The sequence below is a fragment of the Phyllostomus discolor genome, chromosome 1 (assembly GCF_004126475.2).
Source record: "Phyllostomus discolor isolate MPI-MPIP mPhyDis1 chromosome 1, mPhyDis1.pri.v3, whole genome shotgun sequence".
NCBI lineage: Eukaryota > Metazoa > Chordata > Mammalia > Chiroptera > Phyllostomidae > Phyllostomus > Phyllostomus discolor.
Window position 1 is genome coordinate 158,724,466 of NC_040903.2, and position 19,533 is coordinate 158,743,998.

The 19,533-nt window shown below is 37.7% G+C and overlaps 1 long non-coding RNA gene across 1 annotated transcript; it reads right to left on the minus strand.

Moving 5' to 3' along the window:
- Positions 1-300: 300 nt before the first annotated feature.
- On the minus strand, positions 301-19,160 carry LOC118502096. The gene is made up of 3 exons (XR_004904772.1): positions 19,056-19,160; positions 9,372-9,383; positions 301-311 (listed from the first exon to the last, which is right to left on the minus strand). It is a non-coding gene; the product is annotated as an uncharacterized LOC118502096 (long non-coding RNA).
- Positions 19,161-19,533: the final 373 nt, after the last annotated feature.

Below are 19,533 nucleotides of genomic sequence, written 5' to 3' on the forward strand. Positions count from 1 at the left end.
GCTCTGGTGCTGTATGCTAGAGAGGCCAGCTTGGGGTTTAGACCCCACATTTTTCAGTGACCTCTCTTGGCCACTGAAATATCCCTCTGGAACTTTAGATGCTGCCCATGGGAGCCCAAACAGCCTTCTCATGCCTCCTTTGTACTCCCTACCAGTCACATTATGGTGAAGTGGTTTCTCTCATATATCCTTGGCTATAAGGCTTCTTTTCTGCTCTACTAGCATTCAATTTGTTATTCAGGGTGATTTCTCTACAATTTAGTTGTAATTCCAATTTGGTCCTGGGAGGAGGTTAGTGTAGCTTCTGCCATCTTGGGTCCTCTCTACAAATTAGAATTGATTATGAAACCCATAGAGCTAAGATATTTAGGTTACTAATGGTAGACTATAGTGGGGAAAAACAATCTATCTTTATAGCCCATTTATTCCCTAAATTATTAAATATTGAATATTTTTTAAACTCTACTAACTTGACAACAAAGCACCTACACTCACTCATTTGGGAAGTCTCAACTTAACAAAGGCCTTCCAGGGGAGGTGAACTGTGACTCTCTGGATTGAATCTTCCATGTGGAATCTTCCATTCCACAGCATGCTGAATACCCTTTAATACCACTCATATATCTCATTTTTATAATTAGTAATTTTTTCTTTATTTTTCCTGGTTGGCACTAAAAAACATTAAGTTGGGGACTATGTAATGTCTCTAGTCTAGAACATAGATGGCATACACTTTGTGCAACTTTAAACATTTTCTATGATTCTCTTCATCCCTGATTAGGCTTTTGAGAAAATAGGAACTTTATGGAACAGTAAGAGAAGAAAGATGTTATAAAAACAGCTACCTTTATGAGAGAAGGCTTCAGTGAAGCTGTAAATTTTAAGTCATTAGAAGCAATGAGGAGTAGAGTGGACACTGAAGGCCTTTCTTGAGATGTTCTCTCAAACTGCAGATGAAGGGAACCCATCTTAAGTAGGAGACTAACATGGCTCAAATTTAAGACAATGAGCTGCTGCAGAGGCACAATTTTAGGTTCCAAACTAATGAGAAGGAATTCCATCCTTTATAATTACTCTTCTCTTGAATGACCTTAAATAAAAAGCTATGGTCCACAGCAAAACTTAACTGAAATCTTCTGCCCTCAAACTGCTCATCTCTCTGACATCTCTCATCTACATAGTGTATACACTTGACCCTATTCAGGGTCAAGGACCTTCTCTCTCCCCCTGTTCTTTGGTCTTTAATTCTTTCCTCTTGGGAATAAGGCTCAGTTCATTCTTCTAGAGAAATAATGAACCTTTCTATAAACTTACCCCTTCTTCTCCCTTTAGGCAAAAGCCCTTGTACGGTACTTTCTGTTGGGTTGGCAAAAGAAGAAAGGAAATCTTTCTTCCTGGCTGTTAATTTTTATATTGTTGTAGATTGAAGTATGTCTCTTTGTGTATTACTTCTGTTCCCTTGTTATAGTATCTTCCTGAACATCTGTTCTTTCTGCCATATCTATATTTCATCCAGATAATATCTGCTCTCTGATCATTTATCTGTCATGTATCTAAGAAGTGGGTAGTTAAGAATCAGGCAAGGATATTCTGTCATCTATAAATCCTTTCAATATTCTTTCCCCCATGGTGCTCTCTTCTGGATTTCGGTGGCTCTGGCACATGGCTTGCAGCAGCTTGTCTATCCAGTTACAGCAGAGAATGATCAGGCTCTTGAGATGAACTTGATGGATGCCTAAGCAGGCAACTTAGCTAAGCTGAAAAGAAAATCCATGTGTCTAAACTTACATCCCCAATGAAGAACCCCAATCAATGCATCTGAGCAGAGGTAGGGTTTCTTTGTCCCATGGCATTGGGAAAGGGACATATCATGGGGTAAGTTTACCATGCTTCAGAAACTGCCACCAGAAATATCTCTGGACTCCTGCAGAATCAGAATATGATAGACTCTAGAAATCTTCATTCCTAGGCCTTGTAGTTTGCAAACACACTTTGTGGGCAGCACTGGTGGGATCTATTGTTATACGCAGTGGGTCTCTCTAGGTGGCCACAGAGCTTATTACTTTACAGATGGGTCACTCATGTTAAATAATCTTTGGAATAGTAGATGGACACAATATAGAGGGTAAAACTGGACTGTTGGCCTTATGCTATTAGTCTTGAATGACTAAGACTACCATCTGGGCCAGCATTGGAATTGAAACATGATTCATCTGCCCTATGAAAGATTCTCCCATTCAATTAGATTAGAAAAGTCAGAAGTCCATGAATTTGTTGTTATTGTTGTTACAAGGTAAGGACTGGTCTGAGATTTTCCTCTATTCCCTCTCATCCTGCGTGCAGAGTTAGTGTCAAGGGGTCCAAGTTTTTTAAGAAGTTGAATTTTCACTGAACTTACTACCTCATTGGAACCACTGAATATTAAGCCATACTCTTCATATAGTTCAGCATCTTATTGGAGACTGGCTTCTACAATGTTATAACACAGTGAATTAACTTCTCAAACATGGCTAAGAAGGCAGTTTTTACTCCAGCAGTGGGCAGCCTAGCATAGCAATAATCTTATAGGCCTTGAAGTGAAGGTAGGCCTTGGTATCGATCTTGGTCTCTGCAACGTTCCCCAAAATATCTCCAAGTTAATTGGTAGAAGCAAGTTTTGGTTTCCTCACTTAAAAATAGAGATACCAAAATTGGAAGATGATGGATATATAAAACACCTAGGAGTTACCATTTGTTAGGAAGAGTGCTAAGCCAGTGATTCTTCTCAGCCCTTGTCTTATGAATATCAAGTTCAAATTATTATTCAGTGAGCACAGAAAGTAACTCACATTGACTAAATAGTTCACTGGTCAATGCTCAGTTACCTAAAACTGGTGTAAACAAGTTTCTAGTATGTCTTTCTCAATGAGATACTTCCTCAAGATCCTGTACAACAGTATTGATTTACAGGATTGCTTTGACTAACATCAATTTTCATTACTTTGAATGCCACTCCAGGTACTAAGTATACCATTTCATTACATACCTTCCCTGGTTAAAGGGGGTACATTAGAAAATGGCCAAGGCTAGAATATTCACTTCAATAGATTTGAAACCTTCCTCCCCATAGAGGAATTTTCATCTGCTATCTCTACACATACCTTGTCATTCTGTTATATTGCTTTCTAACTTGCTAAAGAAAATCCAGTGTGGCTACACTGAGGTCTGGACCTTCTGTCCTTAACACAGTGAGCCAGTTGTGTGCTGGGAACAGTCTAAGCACCAGTGCTTGATTATCTCTCCAGGGGCCTGGCAGTAGAAATAACCCCAGACTGCCTGTGTTAGGGGAACCAGCTGGGCCTTGTTCCCTTGTTTCCTCAGCTTGTATGCATGTTCTCACTAGGAGGCTGAGGAGTGATTTGTGAAGAACTACAGGAGGCTTTTTGACATAGTCTAGTATGGCGTGACGGAGTGAAAGGGGCAGCGTCATTTTCTTTGTTTGATTACTGGTTTCATCTAGTTTTTGGGTCTCATAAGAATGGCACCTGGGCATGGTCATCACCCTCAAACTTGGTCAGTGTGGCATTACTGGAGCTCAGAAAAGTCTTTTCCTGGTATATTACAGGATTTCTGTTATGTTAAAAAGAAATCTCACAGCTTTATTGAGATATAGTTGACATACTGCCTACATATTTGATGTAGACAGTGAGTTTTACCATATGTACACACTGTTAAACTATTACCACAATGTAAATAATGAACATATGCATTATTGCCAAAATTTTCCTTGTGCTTCTTTGTAGCTCCTCATTCCTCCTGCTTTACTCTGTTACTATATATTAGTTTTCATTTTCTAGAATGAAATTATACATTATGCACTCTTCTTTTAAAATGGGTTCTATCAGTCAGCATAATTATATTGAGATTCATCCATATTATTGGGTCATTGTTTATTCTTTTGTATTGCTAAGTAGTATTCACTGTATGGATATACCAAAATTTCTTTATCCATGTATCTGTTGATGGGTATTTGGGTTGTTTCCAGGTTTGGGCTACTACAAATAAAGCTAATATGAATGTTTGTATACAAGGTTTTGTCTGGACATATGCTTTCATTTATCTTGGATAATATCTGGGTATGGAATGACTAGATTGTATAGTAAGTATATGTTTAGCTTAAAAAAAAAACTGCAAATGGTTTCCCAGTGTGATTGTACAATTTGCCCTTCCATGGGTGTGTATGATAGTGAAAGTTGCTCCATACCCTCACCAACACTTGTTGTGGGCCTGGAGTAGAGGGCAAAAGTCAGCTGTACCAGCACCCCTCCTGCTTGAGCTCATTTTCAAATGTATCATTTCTGTCTTATAAGGTTAGATAAGCTGAGCAATAATAATCCATGTGACTTAACGGGCCAGGTATAATCTGCTTATACCAGAAGAGACAAATGGTCAGTTGGTGGTCCAAGTCAATGTTCCATCTCTACCAAGCCCTGGTAACACCACTGGGAACTATTTCTCAGAGGCATATCATTCTCTGTTGCAGATGACATGGCCTTGCTTCAGAACCCCAGGGCCTTTTCATAAACTCTACAACAAAGCATTCTGACCATTGACACAATAATTCTGCTGAATCATCAGACTGAAGAGGTAAAGCTGCTTGCATTATAGTTTGGACCTGTCAACAAGCACCTTTCTGCTCTAGACCCCACTTCAAATTGGTAGTCTTTTAAGTTACCTCACTTATAGGTCAGACCAGTATCTCAGGTGAGGGGTTTGCTATCCCCAGAACCCAAAGAGGTGGAACAAGCTTTGGACTTCCTTCTTGGTGGCAAGGCCTGCAAGATGCAGCAATTTGTAGTTTATGTTGGGGATGTCCAGGCACATTCCTGGTCACTAGACCTCTAAAAATCTGATTAAAATGATAGGTTTCTGAATCTTGGAATGGTTCCTTTCTTCCCTTCAAGAGAATGTAGTTCTCATCAAAGCCTTCAGTATACTAGCAAACTCTTCCACATCCTGCCTTATCAGCATGTTTTCATGGCTGTCAGGGATCAATGTGCTGTTCTGTACATATTCACGTGGTCCAGATCTCTTAGGACTAGATTATGACAGCAAGGAAGAGTTATCATAGTTTATAAATGCATTTTCTTGTCCAATCCATTTGAATAAAGTTTTTCCCAGGGCTGTTTTTAATATTCTTTCCTGGTTTGGATGGAAAAAAATACATTCGCCTAATCAATGGCTGTATCTAATTTACTCATTAATCTGCTCTCTTAAAGATACTACCTCTAGCACAACAGCTGCAGTTATGGTTTCTACTTGACTGAGTTTGCAGTAATATAGTCATTTTCAGGATTCATCCTTACTGTAATATAATGAGGCACCCCATAATCTACCACAGAAACTCAGGCATTTTAACTTTGCTCAGCATGGGTTGTCATTTTCTCTAGGCTTCTAAATGCCTCCCGAGCAGTGAGTTTTCCCTGTCTTCTGTGAGGGGAAGAAGGGTGTTAAATCTTCTGTACCAAAGTCAATAAATTATTGCTTATCTGGTCTTATATTCCAGTCCTCTTCATCAAGAATCTCAAAATCTAGTCTTACAGATACTTCCCTGGCTGGCACATGCTGACTATTTACATTGTTCTTATAGTTACACTCTGTCTCTTCCACACATCCAGACGTCCCTAGCTGTGTTTCAATGGGATCACTCTCACTATGCACCTGGGGAAGTTTCTGATGGGAGCTGCTGCCACCTTGTATGGGAGAAGACTATCTAGTGTCTTCCCACAGAGTGGAGGTGGAGGTGGAAGTGGGTGGGGACTAGCTCTGGAAGCTCTGAGGGTTTAAGGAAGTCCAAGGAACCATAATATACAGGGAACATCCACCCAGATATGCCTGTCCCATGTGAGATTTCTAAGTTTTTCCTAACCAGGGCTCTAACCTTAACATAACAGATCTCCCTTGGCTGAGAGTTCAATCATCTTTGAAGCTCAGCAACTCTCATTGTCAGATCCTCAGTCTGTTTTTGGGTGGGTCCACTCTTCCATGGCAGGAGGTATGAGCCTCTTGAAAATTGTAAGAGAAAAAGCAAGTAACAAAGAAACAAGTAAAAAAGGTAGCAATACTGTATATATGCAATATCACTTTCCCCTGGCTTCCACACTGCCAGCAGATTATCTTCGTTCCATATAGGACCCTTGGCTTGTTGTCCTCTTATCTCAGAAAAAAGGAAGATATAATGTCAGAATCTGGGTACATTTACTGATCTCACACATTTACCACATCTGAGGAACATATTGGAGAAAATCTTCAAAGCACTGAGCAAAAAGGGAGACCAACATGGAGGGAGATGGAGGAAGGAAACAATGATGAATAATAAACCTTGAAATAGAAACAAATCTGAATGGACATCAGGCTATCTGGTAATGCACAGCATAGATGCCAAATGAGGACAAACTCTTAGGATAATTCCTATAAGCTAACATTAAAATTACTAAACTAGACTATATTACTGCAAACTCAGCAAAATCGAGACATTGTCACACAGGGTTGGAGGAAGATGCCTACAATGAAAAGGTAAAGTAAAAGTATTTAAAATTCTCAGGGGGAAAGGCAATCAAAAACAAAGGTGGGTGAAAGAATTGAAAGTATTCTGCGGGTCTTGTCTTATTGTGACTGGGGTAACAACCATTTCTACGAGGTTACTCTTATTTTCATAGTAGTTTGATTATGAGGCTAAAGACAGGAATGGTGAGCTTTAATGGACTGGGTAAGTATGTAATGAATAGCAAATTGATCAAATCGAAGAATAGTGAAACAAGAATATAAAGATAAAAGAAAGTGAGTTAAATATTATTTATTATACTAAGTTTACAGGACTTTAAAAAATATTTTTCAATTACAGTTGATATGAAGTATTATATTTATTTCATACATACAACTGTGATTGATATTTATATAACATGCAAAGTGGTAAGTCTAGAACCCTGATAAATCTAGAACCCAACTGATGCCACACATAGTTATTATGATATTATTGACTATATCCCCTATGCTGTGCCCTACATCCCCAGGACTTTTTATAACTGTGAATTTGTACTTCTCTCTTCATCTTTTTCACCCATTCCCCAACCCTCTCTCACCTGGCAGCCATCAATTTATTCTCCATATCTTTTAGTTTGTTTCTGGGGTTTTTTTGTTTGCTTATTTTTTTTTAGATTCCTCACATAAGTGAAATCATGTGATTTTTTTTTCCTGTTTGACTTATTTCACTGAACATAATAAACTGTAGGCCCATCTGTGTAGTTGCAAATGGCAAGATTTCATTCTTTTTTATGGCTCACTAATATTCCATTGTATGTACCACCTTTTCTTTATCCATTGTATGTACTACCTCTTCTTTATCCTTTTGTATATTGATGAACACTTGGATTGCTTCAATATTTTGGCTATTGTAAATAATGCTGCAATGAACATAGGGGTGCATTTACTTTTTTTGAATTGGTGTTTTGGGTTTCCTCAGCTGTATACCCTTAAGTGGAATTGTTGGGTCATTTGGTAGTTCTATTTTTAATTTTCTGAGGCAACTAAATACTGGTTTCCATAGTCACTGCACCAAGTTACAGTCCCACTAGCAGTGCACTAGGGCTCCCTTCACATCATCACCAACACTAATGTTGATTTTTTTGATGATAGCCATCAGGCATGTGTGAGGTGGTATCCCATTGTGGTTTCAACTGCATTTTAATGAGAATCAGTGATGTTGAGCATCTTTTCATATGTCTGTTGGCCATCTATATGTCCTCTTAGAAGAAATGTCTATTTAGGTCCTCTGCCCATTTTTAAAATTTACTGGACTTTTTAAAAGATAGACTGTCAGGGTGACTTGAGAAATAAAAAGTTATATACTTCCTACAAGAAATTCTTAAACCAAAGTGGTACAAATTAAAAATAAAAGTGTGGGAAAAGAGATTCCTAGCACACAAATAAAAATAAGTCAGTGTTGGCAATATTAATTACAAAAATGCCTAGGATAAAATGATATAGCATGACTCATGATATCATAAACCCATAGTATAAAATATGTACATTTAAAGGAAACATTTATTAGAAATGGAAGATCTTGATACAAATCTATTTATAACACATATAATTTATGTGCTACAATTTCAAACTCAGTTTGGTTATATTTTTATTGTATCTCATAAGTAAACATATATTGTAGAATACAGTATGGACATAATTAACTTGCTTTTTGTAATTATTCCAAGGGTATGACACAATGATATGTATTACCTGAAGACTTTCTCATAATTAAATCTATCATTTTCTTGGTCACACACAAAGTTAGGAGCTAACCTAATAAGATTTTTCTTTGTCACCTTTTTAATTATCAGCTGTCAGGCGATAAATAATCTGCCCATTCATTCTTAGGAGGGAGCTCTCAACCTTTAAATCTTTGCCTTAATTATATAGTTGGAATAATCTGAGAGCAGTGACTGCAAGAGAGAAGTGGGGTTCTCACCTTTGGCCTCACCTTTGATCTACTATGGCCTCACCTTTGATCTACTATGCCAGTTTAGGACCCTCAAATCTTCATAGTTTCTAGGGAGCTTATAGCAACTTTCAGAAGTAGGAAGTTAAAGAGGGTTATTTAGATCATGTGGGGAAAAGATGAATACAAGTCATTAATCATGGCATTTTTAGGGCAAGCACCGCATTTCAATATCTAATTAATAAATTCTAACATGACTTGAAATTGGGAGATTATTGTATATTTAAATAATGTACAAACTAGGAGATAACAGGAGGAAACTCAGAGGTCCAGAGCTAGACAGGTTACCTGGTTGCTTAGTGGAAGAAATAAAACCAAAATAGGACTTTATAATTAAGAAGTATTAGGTATTTTTACAAGAATCAGAGATGCCAGCTGACACCAACACCTGTGTAAATGAAAGGCGATAACAATATAGAATAACTGGTTCATGCAGCATTCAGTTCAGCATCAACTTAACACCTGTAAGTCAGGAGAAAAGAATTCAGAATATTAAAAATAAGAGGCAGAAAATGACTGATGTGAGTACTTCAGAAAAGGACAGGTTTTGAGTTAGGTCTCTATTACCAATATCTTAGAAAATACTTTGGGTTCAAACCCAACTCTTTTTCTGTTTTTAGGATCTGGAGGTCTTCATTTATGGCATGACTTAAAGGCTGATCAAACAAATATGAATTATGCTTTGTTGTTAGTTGTAATGTGGTCCTCTTTCATAGTGCCATATTCTACCACACACAATCCTAGAGAAAATGGGTAATCCCTAAGTTGCTGAAGTACTATGTCAATATTTGTTTGGACATTGATCTACCCTCCTTGGCAGAAGGGAAGACATACTTACTTTATATCTCCTCTAGGCATTGTGGTTACATTGTAAGTTTTTTTTTTATTGTTGAGAAATTACAGGTGTCCCCATTACTCTCCCCCTGACATACCCACTCCCACCTCTCACATTCAATCCTCCCCTGCTGTGTTGTCTTTGTCCATGGGCCTTTTATACCTGTTCCTTGATGACTCTTCCCCTTCTTTGCGCTGTTATCCTTCTCCCCCCTCCCCTCTGGTTACTATCAGTTTATCCTTTATTTCCATGTCTCTGGTTATATTTTGCTTGCTTGTTTTCCACTGCTGGGATTATACCCTAAGAATCCTGTGCAATCCAAAAGAACCTATGCACCCCAATGTTCAAAGCAGAACAATTTATAATAGCCAAGTGCTGGAAGCAACCTAACTGTCCATCAGTAAATGAGTGGATCAAAAAACTATGGTACATTTATGCAGTGGAATATGATGCATGAGAAAGAAAGAAGGAATTCCTACCCTTCATGACAGCATGGATGGAATTGGAGAGCATTATGCTAAGTGAAATAAGGCAGGCAGTGAAAACAAATACCTTATGATATGACCCATAAGTGGAACTTAATCAACAAAACAAACAAGTGAGCAAAATATAACCACAAACATGGAAATAAAGAATAAACTCTTATTTCTTAATTGTAGGAAAGTAAAGAAAGGTCAAGTTTATAACTAGTGAGGCCACTATGCTGCAGTCTGTGAGCAGAGGAGTAAAGGGATTAACTGTGAAGATTCAGGATGGCTATGGGCTTGTACTATGTTTTGAGAATGAAGAATTAATCCTGAGATCCATGTGAGCTGGAAGGAGCAGCTCACATGGTGTTGGGAGGTAGGCCTGGTCCTCTGTGCTTGGTCAATCTTCCCCATTTATAGTTTTTGGCCTCCAGCCCTATTTACATATCCTGGTATACTAGAATACTTGCCTATCAGGACTTAACTCTGTCCAATTAAGATAGAATATTTCATATAAAGAGTGCTAGTTGCAGATATGTGTACAATGGGATGCATTCAAAGTAAATCTCTGAAAATTCAACTACAAATAAGTGCACATCCAAGGCTTTGGATTTATACCACGAGAACTTAGATGAGCTTGCCATGCTCCAGCAGACAGTGGTATGTAGTACAAAGAAAAGGGCAATCATTTTTGGCATGACCCCATCTTCACCTCCAAAGGCGTGCTTCATATAGTTGCCAATAAATCATACTAAGATGAATTTGCTCTGCTCACTAAGGGCTGTGTGCCTGCAAAGAACTATATAGGGATATTCTTGGGATGTGTATCATTGTAAACCCCTTAAAGGCACATCACCCTGGCCATGAAGGAACAGTGACTTATCAGTGGTCATTGCATTCTATAGACATGCAGGAGCCCTGGGGGCAGATCTATAATTTCTACAGCATTTTTGTCTACCTGTATATTTTCATAGGCATAAAGAAGGCTATCACTTTGTATGTGAGACTCCTTGCTCTGACGGAGGGCCTTACTATAGGATCCCCATCTGAGTTAGCAGCTCTCCTCAAATCCTTTCTCATACTAAAAATGCTGTAGCATTGTCACAGTCCACAATAATATAGCATCTTATTTTTTGTGCTTCCCCCAGTCTTGACCCTCTAGTCATTTGATTCCCATCTGCCTTTCTTCATGCTTTATAGGTAACACTGATGGCTGCCAGTACCCTCTGTCGTTCTCTCAGACTTGGCCTGGGTAAAGGGAGAGTCTTGGTGGGATATGGAAATATTAAAACAGAAACTCTTTTACCATGTTGGGTGAGGGGGGACTACCTTGAAAGATCCAAAAGTGACTCTTTCATATAAATATATACTGAGGTGAGATTTTTTTTTTACTGAAGCTGATAAAAATTTTTCTTGTTATAGCTTACTAGGACAGGAAGAGCTATAAACCCAAGTGTGAATGAGAAACCACAAGAATCATCTTCTGGTACCTGGAGTATAGCACTGGTTGGGGATGTTGATACCTTGAAAGAAGAACATGGGCAATGGTCTTAAATTAGAGCTCATGTGAAAAATATGGGCGGTATCAGGGCACAGGTGGGAATGAGGAAGGGGAGGACAGGGCCAGTCTGGTAACATATTTGAGGAGCAGTGAGGTCCTGACAGTATGACAACAGGGATGGTAGCACAAAGTCACATTCTATGACACTCATTGCATGTGTAGGCTGACTATGGCTTTCCTGAAATTCTTACATGTATGTCTTGGTGGCTAAGATATTATTATAAAAACACTTTACTACACTATTTTCAGAATTGACTATCTCAGGATCAGATATATATTTTTTATGAGTGATAAAGGAACAACCACAAGATAAATGATAATAGCTTGAATTATGGGACACTCTTCAGATATTAGAAGATTGGGAAGAAAAAGAAGTACATGGTGACCTTGAGTTATCATCAGAATGTACATCTTTAGCACAAGAGAATTTGTAAGCACTGTAGTTAGGGAAAGAAGAAAGTAGGCAGAATGGCAGGGTTAATTGGAGAAACGTTCATCCAGTTTAAACAGAACCATGCTGGCTCAATAATACCTGAATTTGCTTTTCCTCCTCATCTGTCTGAATGCCCTCATAACCCTTCTCATGAGTAAGTCTCTTTCTTCCCTGACTCCAGATATTTTTAAAGCAGTTTCCAATTGAAGATTAACTAGTATGTAAACTATCCTATCTCTTGAACCAAAATCAGAAGACCCCTATCTTTCATAAACTTTTTATTTTTCACACACACAAATAAGGTAAAACCCTCACTTCAGACCAGGCTTAGATTATATGCTTGCCAGGCCATGCTCTCACATTATGTTCACATCCCAAGGTAAGTTTGAGCGATATTGGCTGGCGGACTACCTCTTGGTCAGAAAGCTCTCGGAGGCAGATCTGCATCTAGTGTGAATTCATAAGTCATTCTCAGTCACTCAATGAATATGCCTCATTTTAAAGTGACTTGATCCCCTTTTTCAGTGTCTTTGGTTATATTTTGCTTGTTTCTTTGTTTTGTTGACCAGGTTCCAGTTAAAGGTGAGATCATACGGTATTTGTCTTTCACCGCTTGGCTTATTTCACTTAGCATAATGCTTTCCCATTGCATCCATGCTGTTGCAAAGGGTAGAAGTTCTTTCATTCTTTCTGCTGCATAGAATTCCATTGTGCAAATGTACCATAATTTTTTGATCCATTCATTTACTGATGGGCACTTAGGTTGCTTCCAACACTTGGCTATTGTAAATTGTGCTGCTGTGAACACTGGGGTTCATAGGTTCTTTTGGATTGGTGTTTCAGGGTTCTTAGGATATAATCCTAGCAGTGGAATTGCTGGGTCAAAAGGCAGATCCATTTTTAGTTTTATGAGGAAATTCCATACTGTTTTCCATAGTGGTTGTACCAGTCTGCAGTCCCACCAACAGTGTACTATAGGAACAAGTATAAAGGACACATGGACAAAAACTAGGGGCGGGTGGAAATGGGAAGGAGGTGGGGAGGGCTGGGTGGGTAGGCTGGGATGGGAGTAAAAGATAGAAAATTATACTTGAACAATAATTAAAATAAAATTATTAAAAAATAAAATACAGATTACAAGGCAAAAAAAGAATACCTTAATTCAATTCTAAATGCGGAGTTTAAAAAAATTCTTTGTAATTGATAAGAACGAATTAAAGCAGCATCAAAATAAAATAAAAGTTAATGTAAATAAAGTTACAGTGAATAAACTCTATTGACACTCCCCCCGCAAAAAATAAAGTTACTTGATCCAATAAAATAGAGATGCCTGTAGAATCATTGGGAGGAATAGTAGAGATATTGATGTCAGTTCATAACAGTATGGTTGAACCTAAATGAGGTTACTAATTCTCCTAACCAAAGAATCCCCAGGTCCTGAAAATATTAAATGGGTATTAGAACAAAGTCATAGTCAGAATGCTAACATTTCATATATACAGATATGGTTCAGAAGAGTTTCTAGTGTTTTAAATCCCCCTCTTCTCCCAAATTACTGAGGAGCATTATTACTGTTGGAAACAAGGAAATTAAGAACTAAATGTGACCTTAGTAAACAGGAACCACATTGTAGCTAAAAGGAACTAACAAGGGAGACAGAGTGCAGGATGTAGTTGAGCAAACGTCCTGTGTCATGCAGATGTTCTCCCATGGGTATGCTAGATAAGCAATGCTTTGTTTAGTTTTAAAAATTTGAATTTTACCACTGAAGTTAAGCAAGACCCTACCCTGTTCCCTCCTGAGGTCTCTGTAAGCAAATAGCTAACTGCCACATCAGCTTCTGTGAAATGCTTGCTTGCTTGCCTGCACTAAAACCCCTATATAAGGACTTAGCTGTAAGCGCTCTGCACGACTCTCGTCTGCAGCCCTTGTGGGTACCGTGTCTCCGGACACTTTGAGAGTTCGCCCCTGCACAAGTTAAACTTGGCCAATAAAGCAACATCTTTGATACCCTGAAAGTCTCTGATATTTGTTCTCGAGTTTGCTGGATGCAACAATTACCCCAGTGAATAGGACCACTTCATCTCTAAGCAAATACCTTAGTTTGGATATCTTTGGAGTAATAGCTCCACACACACACACATACACACACACACACACACATCACATCTATATCCACACACATACTCAGAATGCATAAACAAATACATATGTGAACATTAAAATTTTACTAGGGCACAATCAGGAAAAACAAAATAAAAACATTCCTTAGGGAATTTAATGATAATGAAGGTTGATAAACACTGATTTAGATTACACTGACTTTAAAAAATAACAGTATTATTGTGTTATTTCACATAAAATTCACCATTCTAAAGTATATAGTCCAATGGTTTTTAATATTGTCACATAGTTGTGCAGCTGTCACAATGATCTAATGTTGGCACTGTTTTTAATACAAATAGAAACCCCAAACCCATCAGCAGTCATTTCTCATTCCTGCTCCCCACCACCCTCAGTCAGCTACTAAGCCCCAGGGGTGCCCAACCTGCAGCCTTCAGGCTGCATGCAGCACAGGATGGCTGTCAATGTGGCCCAACACAAAATCATAATTTTACTTAAAACATGATGAGATGTTTTTGTGATTACGTGTTGCAATGTATTTAATGTGTGGCCCAAAACAACACTTCTTCTGCCAGTGTGGCCCAGAGATGCCAAAAGGTTGGACACCTCTGATACTGTCTCTATAGATTTTCCTATTCTAGGCATTTCATGTAGTTGTGATTATGTATTAAGTAATCTTTATGACTAGACATGTCACTTAGCATAATGTTTTCCAGGTTCTTCCATAATATTGTGTGTATCAGCCCTTCACTCTTTTATTTTCCATGTTATAACCCATTGTATGGAATACAGTACATTTGTTTATCATTCCTCATTGGATGCACATTACTTTTCAGTTATTATGAATAATGCTGTGATGAACATTTATGTATAAGGTTTTGTGGACATCTATTTCATTTCTCTTGGATATATGGTAGGACTGGAATTGCTGGGTCATTTTGATCTTTTATCCTGCAAGTGTGCTGAATTTTTTTTTATAAATTCTAACCATTTTTTAGTAGATTTCTTAGGATTTTTAATATACAAGATAATGCTGTCTATGACTATAGTTTTAAATCTTTCTTTCTAAACTGTATGCATTTTCTTTCTTTTTCTTGCTTAATTTCCCTGGCTATAACCTCTATTACAATGTCGAATAGAAGAAGTAAGAGTAGACATCCTAGTTTTGTTCTTGATTTTTAGGAAGAAAGCACTCAATTTTTTGCCATTAAGTGCAATATTATATGTGAGTTTTTCATAGGCGACCTTTATTAAATTAAGGAAGTTCCCTTCTACTCCTAGTTTTTCAGCGTTTTTGCCCCTTATTCTATTGATGTCATGTATTACAATTCATTTTTTAGATGTTAAATGGATATTGCATTTATGAGATAAATACCATTTGGTCATGGTTTATAATCTTTTAAAATATATTTCTATATTTGGTTTGCCAGTATATGTTGAGGATTTTTTGTTTTTATTCACAAGGGGTGTTGGTTTGTAGTTTTTTTACCTCGTGATTTATTTTAATTGTCACCAGAGGATATGTTTTTTGTTGAGAGAGAGAGTGAGAGACAGAGAGAGAGAGAGAGACAGAGACCCGTCAGTTGCCACCTATACACACCCTGACTGGGAATCAAACCTGAAGCCTCTGTATGTGCCCCGACAGGAAATCTAATGAGCAAACTTTTTTGCACAGTATGATATGCCAACCAACTGAGCCATGTGACCAGGGCTTTACCTTGTGATTTTTGAAATTGGGTTTTAGTATCAGGGTAATTAGTAGACTTGTAGAATGAGTTGGGAGTATTTCCTATGGTTCTATTTTTTGGGGAGAAGAGTTTGTGAGAGACTGATATTAATTCTTTTAATGTTTAGTAAAATTTACCAGTGGAACTATCTGGTTCTAGACTTTTTTAATGGGAAGTTTTTTGATTACTAACCATTCTTAATTGTTACAGTTCTTAGAGTATCTATTTTCTACTACATTTAATTTTTCTAATTTGATGGCATACAGTTACTTATAACATTCTTTTATGATTCTTTATTCTGTAAGGTTGGTAGTTGGTAGTGATATTCCCTCATTTCTGATTCTAGTAAGTTGAGTCTTCTCTCTTTTACTTGAGTTAAGTCTAGGTAAAGGTTTGTCAATTTTGTTGTTTTTTTTTCAAAGTACTATATTTTAGTTTCATTGGCATCTCTACAATTTTTCTATTCTCTATTTCATTTATTTCCCCTCTATGGATACAAAAGAAACAAACAAACTGTGGTACATTTAGACAATGGAGTAGTACATAACAAAAAAGGGAATTACTACCTTTTGCGACAGCAAGGATGGAACTGGAGACTCTTATGCTAAGTGCAATAAACCAGTCAGTGAAAGACAAATACCAAATGATCTCACTTATAAGTGGAATCTAATGAACAAAATAAGCAAAATAGATCTAATAAAAATCTAATAAACTAATAAGCAAAATAGAACCAGAGGCATGGAAACATAGAACAGACTGACAATTGTAAGAAGGGAACAGGAAGTGAGACTGGCTGAAAGAAAATAAAGAGATTAGACAAAGAGCTTGAATGAATGACCCATGGTCATGGACAGTGGTGTGGGGATTATCTGAGGGTGTGGAGGAGCTGAGTGGAGGGGCAAAGGGGGAAAAATTGGGACAACTGTAATAGGAAAAACAATAAATATTTAAATCATTTATTTCCACTCTTTTTTTTTTTTTATTATTATTCCCCTGTTGCTCATTTTGGTTTATATTGCTCTTCTGTATGTTAAAATGAAAGATCTGGTTAACTTGGACCTTATTTTTTAGCATCGGTATTTTTATGGCTATTTAGATTACCTATATCTTTTCTCTTTAATTCTTTAAAATATTGAGGTATATTTGATATAACATTAGTTTCAGGTATACAGACTAATGATTTTATATTTGTATAAATTGTCAAATGACTACCACAATAAGTCTAGTTAACATCTATCATCACAAGTAGTTATATTTTTTTCTTGTGATGAGAACATTTAAGATTTATTCTGTTAGCAATTTTCAATATACAATACAGTATTAATATTATTAACAGTAACTATGTTATACATTACATCATCACAACTTATTTTATAATGAGAAGTTTGTACCTTTTGACCATTTTCCCTTATTTTACCTATCCCCCATCCCTTGCCTGGGGTAACCACTAATCTACTCTCTGTGTATGTGAGTTTGTGTTTTTATATTCCACACACAAGTGGGATCATACAGTATTTGTCTTTCTCTTTCTGACTTATTTCACTTATTATAATGCTTTCAAGGTTTAGCCATGTTTTTTTTTTTTTTGCAAATGGCAAGATTTCCTTATTTTATGGCTAAATAGTATTCAATTTTTGTGTAAATGCATGCCTTAAATTTTCACTTTAGTTATACCTTTTTAGATATGGAATTTCTGTTTTTTTTTTTTTAATTTTTCCTGAATTGATGTCCTCTACTTGGTGTGAGACACCATTGTCATACTTTCCTTTAATTTTTTAGACTTTACTCTTGAACATATTTAAAAAGCCAATTTAAAGTCTTTGTTTACTATGTCCAGTACTGGGTTCTTTAGCAGCATTTCCTGTTGGCTATTTTTTTCTCCTCTGTGTATAAGGCATAATTCCCTTTAGTTTTGCCTGTCTCAATTTTTGCTGAAAAAATGAGTATTTTAGGTAAGTATTATAACAATTTTGGTATCAGCCCCCTCCCCCTTAACCAAGGTTTATTATTATTTTTTTTGTTGTTGCTGCTTATTTTTTGGCGACTTTCAGGACGAATTCTGCAGATTCTATATTTCACGCAGTATCTGGCCACTGAGTCCTGTAGTAGCTCTTCGTTGTTGTTGTTCTTGTTTCTATTTTAAGTCTGGCTTCCTAATGGTCACCCTGGGTCAGTATAATTTAATCATTAACAAATAACTGGTAGGAAGATTTTTTTACATGCCTTGCCTGTATGTCTTCCACCATTTGACAAGGGGATCAATGAGGGGGACCCACAAAACTTAATTTATTTATAAAAATTGTGTATTTATTCTTACATGTTTAAACTTCTATCACCTTCAAAGTGTGATGGGGTGGAGGCTGAGAAGCCCCAGCAACCCCCACCACAAGCCTAGTTTGGGAGCTGGGAAAAGCAACAACACAGGGATTGAGAGTTATTTTGCGTATCAATAACAGCAGGCTAGATTGTAGCCTGCAAGGAGCTAGGGAGATGAGCATGACTATGACCTGTGATGTAGCTGTGAGACAACTGCTCTCTCCCCTTTAACAGAGCCTGTGCCAGAGCTTGGAGGTGGCTTGCTCTACACCACGGGCCACGACTGCCCAGATTAATTATGGCAACCAAGAAAGGCAGAGAATACGGGGAGTGCTAGCAGGTGTAGCTGATTGTGGGAAGAGTTGGAAATGGGGGTTAAAAAGGAGGTTCTAGGCTGGGATTTAAACAAAAAGGCAGGCCACCATGTAGGGTGGGGACAAGGTGTGACAATGGGGTACAAGTGAGGCCATGCAGGAAGAAAAGGGGTGAAAAGACTCTCACTGTCAGGCCATGAGAAAGGGCCATGTAGTTTTGGATTAAGAACTGGAGATCCTTGCAACACAGCTGACGGTGCTGGGAACTGCAGGAGACCTGCCCAGTCATGCATGGATTACTAGGAGGAACCAGTAGAAGTGAGCTGTGGACTTCTGTTTTTTCTTCTGGAAGGTAGTATTTCTGACTGGCAAGCTCTGAGACTAGCCTGACTGGGCAGACAGGGGAGGGAAGGACTATGTGTTTGTGGGTGTATCTTTGTTTCCAAAGGGAGTGAGATTTAACGGTAGAATTCCACCATTATTCTAAACCTGTATAACTTTTAATTAAATAATCCCTTTCCTTTTTACCAAACTCTGGCATTGAGAGCCACAGTTCCTAACAGTGGTGGGCAAAAGAAGAACCATAGTACAGAAAGACCTGGGGGCTTGTTTCTGTAACAAAAGTATTTTCCATTTGATGTAATACACCTATTGAGACATTTTTTTCCAATGCTCAAAACAGTTTTTGAACTTTATTTCAATGCCTTTTAGGGCTTTTGTTGTTTTTTGTTTTGTTTTGTTTTACCTCTTCCATGTCAGCAAAATGTTTCCCTTTGAGGACCTTTTTCATTCAAGGAAACATAAAAGTTGCTTGGGGCAAGATTGGGTGAACAGGGAGGGTGGGACATGGGGGTCATGCTGTTCTTGGTCAAAAGCCGGTGAACACTCAGTGTGGTGTGGGCAGGTGCACTTGAAAATCACCCATCATGAAATGGGCAAACATGTCAAATCTTCAAAAATAATTCACTGAAGCTGAATGCAGCCTCTCACAATAACACCAGTTGGCATGTTACAGAACAAACAAGGGAGGGGCCTGGGATGATATACTATTACTGAAAGAAGCCCCCAGGTCCATTATGTCCACTGCCAGAGAAAAGATGTCTCTCAATGCCAGAGATTCATGAAAAGGAAAGAAAATGTTTATTTAATGCTATATAAACTTAAAGTAGTGACCTAATATCTTTATCAAAAATCCTAAAGTCCTTTTTAAAACACCCACAAAC